This window comes from Fukomys damarensis, unplaced genomic scaffold (genome assembly GCF_012274545.1).
Source record: "Fukomys damarensis isolate Sample0158 unplaced genomic scaffold, DMR_v1.0_HiC HiC_scaffold_9, whole genome shotgun sequence".
Taxonomy (NCBI): domain Eukaryota; kingdom Metazoa; phylum Chordata; class Mammalia; order Rodentia; family Bathyergidae; genus Fukomys; species Fukomys damarensis.
In genome coordinates this window covers 1946899-1952543 of record NW_022900921.1, presented here as the reverse complement: position 1 = coordinate 1952543, position 5645 = coordinate 1946899, and positions in this window count along the sequence as shown.

Below are 5645 nucleotides of genomic sequence, written 5' to 3'. Positions count from 1 at the left end.
TGACAGGGAGAGGAAGGCCAGCTGGATGTGGGCCCGAAGGGGACTCCACCTCGGCAACACCGGCTGGCACAGGCCCAGTGAGGTCTGAGTCAGAGTGGCTCGCACGCTGGCGAGTCCAGGCCTTGCTGTGCCGCCTCCTGGCTGCTGTTCGGGTCCTGTGCGTCTTGGCCTCCGTATGGCAGGACAGCAAGTGCGTGGCGCCCCCCGCAGCAGTGTTCTGGGCATGGTGAGGGCTCAGTGTGTCCTGGAGTCATGGGCAGTTGAAGCGCCAACAGTTGAGTGAATAAATGCGAGAACAGCTTTGCTGTTGCACAGCCAGAAACAGGCTCGAAAAGAGAAGTCCAGGGCCACTCTGCTGAGTGGCAGGGGAAAGAGTAAACGGACAAGAGCTGCCAAAGACTTTTCTTTTTTTTGCAGATGGAATCAGGACCTCTGCACTGGGTGACATCCCAGCCCACTTATTTTTATCATTTATTTCTTATTTTTTGACAGGGTCTCACTAAATCACTAAATTGACCAGGCTGGACTTGAACTTGGGATCTTCCTGCTTCAGCCTCCTAAGAGTACGGGGTTACAGCTGTGGGCCACTACACCCAATTTAAATCGGTCTTTCTGGGAAGCTACTCTTAAGAGGGGAAATGGGCATTTCCCAGTTTCATAGTCTTTCCCTCCCTAGTCCGCAGTAGTGGGTCCCCGGATCTGTCTCCATCCTAATGTGGTATCTGGAATGCTTTAACCAAGAGATAATCCAAGCCAGGCATGGTGGCACATGCCTATAGCCTCAGCTACTTGGGAGGCAGAGACAGGAGGATCGCTTGAGCCTAGGAGTTTGACTCTAGCCTGGGCAATGTAGAGTCTCAGTCTGTCTCTGTCTGTCTCTCTGTACTTGGGGGTTGAATATAGGGCCTTTGTGCTGAGTTCTATCCCTAGTTCTTTATATTTTGAGACTAAATTATCCAACCTTGGCTTGAACTCTTAGGCTTGAGAGGTCCTCTTGGGGGCTGGGCACATAGCTTAGTAGTACAGCACTTACCAAACTTGTGCCAGGCCTTAGGTTCAATACCCAGCATTGAAAGAAAAAAAAAAAAAAAGGATGATCTTAGCAGGGCACGGTGGTGTAGCTTGTATCTAGATGTCCCCCAAAGCCTCATGTATTCCTAGGTGGGTATTTGGGAGTGAGTGGATCATGGGTGTTTGATACTGGATCAGTCCATTGAGGGTTTTGTACCGGGTGTGTGTGATGTTGGGAGGAGGAGCCTGTTCAGGAGAAGGCAGGTAGGTCACTGGGGCCGTGGCGTGGAGGGTTTGTCTCCCTCCTCTTCCTCCCTTGATCTCCCACTGCTTTCTGTTACACTGCCATGGACTGTTTCTCTTCAGCCCTGCCTTAGAGCCAGCTATGGACTGAAACCTCTGCAAACTAGAAGCCAAAATAAACCTCTTCTTACAGTTTTGGGTGTCAAGTATTGTGTCTCAACAACAAGAAAGTAATGAAGAGCCGGCGTGGTGGCGCACACCTGTAATCCCAGCACTCAGGAGGCTGAGGCAGGAGGATCGATGTGAGTTCCAGACCAGCCTGGGCTACATAGTGAGTTAGTTCCAGGTCAGTCTCAACTATGTAATGAGACCCTGACTCAACCAAAAAAAAATAAATAAAAATAAAATAAATAAATAAAATAAAGAATGTGATCACGGGTAGGTTGAGGGCTGCCAGAAGTGCTCCAGATCTCTCAAGTTTGCTTTGAGGACCACATCTGAGATATATCAGGGGCAAACAGCAGGCAGGCGTCTTTTGATGTGTCTGGTGTCCTGGTGTGAGGAGGAAGAGAGCTCAAGGTAAGGCCTTTCCTTCAGAGCCAGGGCGCTCTTCTCCCTGATCATGCTGGGCTCCGGAGAGCTGGGTTAGCAGTTTATGTGACTCCTCTCTTTAAGGCAGTCCTAGGGATTCACATCCAGGGCCCTCACACTGAGCTCCTTCCCCAGCCCCCAGCCCCACCCCTTTTTTCATTTTGACGCTGGGGCTTATTAAGTCGTCTGATTGCCCAGGTGGAGCTGGAACTGGAGATCCTCCTGCGTCGGAGGGCTGGGTATGGCTCTGTTCAGCAGCTGATGCCAGGTGCTTTCAGCCCTGAGGGGGGTGGGGGGTGCAGGGGCCGCAGAAGACTTGGGCTCCAGGTGCAGAGCAGGCTGGGCAGCAGCGCCCCCTCCTCCGCTGCCTGTAGGGCAGAGCGACTTCCCAGACCTGGGACACAGTAGTTTGTAACCACATTCTTCAGGTGAAGAGCAACCCCTGGCGGTACCAAGGTGAAGGACACATACTGGTGCTGGTCCATTGCGCTAGTCATTAATTTCAATATTGTATGGCCAGACTCTGAGAGGCCCTTCATTGTTCAATGGGGCAGTACACACATTTCCTGGGGAAGCCAAAGTCCAACTGATGGTTTAGGGGGTTTTGTTTTTTTTTGAGACACTGTCTTACTATGTAGTTAGGTTTTTTTTTGTTTTTTTAATTTTTATTTTTTTGGTACTGGGGACCGAACTCGGGTCTTTGCACTTGCAAGGTAGGCAGCAGAACCACTGAGCTAAATCCCCAGCCCACTCACTATGTAGTTAGGCTGGTTAGTTGGATGTGTAGCCCAGGATGGCCTTGAACTGTAGAGGATCCTCCTGTCGCAGCCTCCTGGGTGCTGGGATTACAGACATGCGCCCCCACACTCAGCTCTGATTGATGTTGTATTAGTTTTCTAGGGGTGCTGTAACCAAATACCACAAACTCATTGGCTAATAGCAGTTAATTTGTTCTCTCAGTTGAGCATAGTAGTACACATTAACTTTGGCACTCTAGGAAGTTGAGGCAAGAGGGTCAGACATTTGAGCCCAGCTTGAGCAATTTAGCAATTTATTGAGACTCTGTCTCAAAATAAAAAAGGGCTGGGATGTAGCTGTGTCACTTAGGGTTTACCAGAGGAACAGATTTAATTATATTTAAATATAAACACACAGAATAATGCCTTGGTTCACGAATGCTTCTGTTCACAAACACCACAGTTGGGTGAAAAACATAACCACAGCAACTTCCCCAAAATCATAAAACAAATTAAGTTCATAAACCAAGGTACAACTTTACTTAAAAAAAAGCATGGTTGCACACATTTGTAATCCCAGAACTCTGGGAGGCTGATGCAGGAGGATTGCCAAGAGTTTGAGCCCAGCCTGGGATCCCCAGTACAAAAAAAAAAAAGATCAACCAAAGACAAAGGCACAGACTGGAGCTTCTCCACAGAAGCAGGAGCAAGCCTGCCTGCTCGCTCCCTCCTATCCCATGCAGGCACCAAGCCTATTGGTTGGTGCCACCCATGCCCAGGCTGTGGCTTCAATCTTAAGTAAATCCATCACCCACATCCAGAACCGTGCTCAACCAGTCAGCTGGGTGTTTCTCAGTCAAGCTGATAGCACAGTTAACTATCACAGTTGCTTAGTGTGAAGGCCCTGGGTTCAATCCTTAGTACACAAAAAAATTAAAGGTAAGCTGAATGTCGTGGTGCACACCTGTAATTACAGCATACTGGAGGCTGAGGCAGGAGGATCATCAGAAGTTCCAGGACAGCCTGTGCTTCATGGTGAGTTACAAAACCCTGCCTCAAAAAACCCAATAAAGCTGGGCGTGTTGGCACATGCCTGTAATTCCAGCACTGTAGGCTGAGCCAGGAGGATCACTGTGAGTTCAAAACCAGCCTGGGCTTCACAGTGAGTTCCAGGTCGGTCTCAACTACACAGTGAGACCCTGTCTCAAAAAAAAAACAAAACAAGGGCCTGGGGTTTAGCTCAGTGGTTCCACAACCTGCTTTGCAAGTGCAAAGACCTGAGTTCAAATGTGGTACCAAAAAGAAAACAAAACAAAAAAAGCTGGGTGTGGTGGTGCACGCCTATAATCCCAGCACTCGGGAGGCTGAGGCAGGAGGATCATTGTGATTTCCAGACCAGCCTGGGCCACATAGTGAGTTCCAGGTCAGTCTCAACGACATAGTGAGACCCTGTCTCAGCAAACAAAAAACAAAACAAAAAATCCCCAAATAAATAAAAGACATAAATTTATTCTCTCACAGTTCTGCAGGCTGGATATTCAGAATGACGGTGCTGGCTGGGCCTGCTCCTGCCCAAGTCTCTAGAAACATCTGTCTCCTAGCTTCTGAAGTTGCCTTATACCCTTGGTATTGCTTGGCTTGTGGGTATTTCACTCCAGGCTGGCCTGGGACTTGCTGTCTAGCCCAGGCTGGCATCACACTAGCTGTCCTCTTGCTGAGACGCAGGCATGTACTACCACCACTGCACACCTGGCTGTCTTTTTTTGTTTTTGTTTTTGTTTTTCTTTTTTTTTTGGTACCAGGGATCGAACTCAGGACCTTGCACTTGTGATGACTGAGCTAAATCCCTGGCCTTCTTCACTTATTATTTATTTATTTATTTATATGAGGCAGGCTGTCACTATGTAGTTCAACCTGGCCTTGAACTCACTGTGTCGTCAAGGCTGTTCTCGAATTCATGGCAGTCCTCCTGCCTCAGCCTCCTGAGTGCTTGGATTAAGGGTCTACCTTATTCCAGCACGACCTCATCTTTCTTCTTGTTGCTGAGCCCAGGGCCTTGTGCATGTTAGGCAAGTGCTCTGTCACTCACCTGAAGCCCCAGCCTTTTATTTAACTTGACACAGGGCCTTGCTAAGTTACCTAAGCAGACCTGAATTTGCAGTCCTCCTGCCTCAGCCTGCTAACTAGCTGGACTTCTAGTGCCACGGCGCTTTGCGAACCTCTTCTTGACTAGATCCTGTTTGACTTCGGCATACCCCGTGGGGACAACTGGGCCCACGACAGTGGAGGAGGCAGGTGAAATCGGAGCACAGGGGACCAGCATAAAAAAGGGCCAGTGACAGGTGGGCACCGGCCACAGAGAACAAAAGAACTCCCGGGAAATTTAGCGAGACAGTCCGGCGGCTGTGCCTGACGCTGGGATGAGCGAGGCCCGACTCAGGGCTCAGGCCTGAGGCCTCAGGCTGAGGCCTGCGCTCCTCAGCCGAGGGGAGCCGCACCGGGGTCAGGAAGGGAGGCCGCGCGGCCCCGATCTCCAGCACCGGGCCTGTCGGGACACGGCAGTGGCCATGGGAGCCGGGCACGCGGAGCGCCCGGAAGCTGGCGGGGCTTGGCGTGATCAGCGAGGAGGGGCTCGTCGCGCGCCCTTCCACGCAGGAGTGCTTTGTTTGCGAGTGGAGTAGAGGCCAGGCTCGCGTCCGGGCAGGGCCCTCCCTACGAGCTGCCCCAGGGTGGGGACTGCGTTCGAGATGGACTTGAAAAACCTTGGGTCATGGAGAATGCCCTGTGTTACCCAATAACGACTCCAAAATACACGCTTTCCCGGTAAGAGTATGTTTTCAAACACGAATTCAGCAAAGGTACATGAACTTTTTAATATTTTCTGTTTTTGAGGCAAGGTAGTACAGGCTGTAGTCGAACTTGGGGCGCTCCTCCTGCCTCAGCCTCCCTGAGGTAGGATTACAGGTGTGCACCACCACGCCGGCCGAAAAGGCACGCGAATTTTGAGGAGAAAAGTTAGTGAACAAGCGAAGTGGTGCCAGGCGCCGGGGTGGGGGCCGCCGC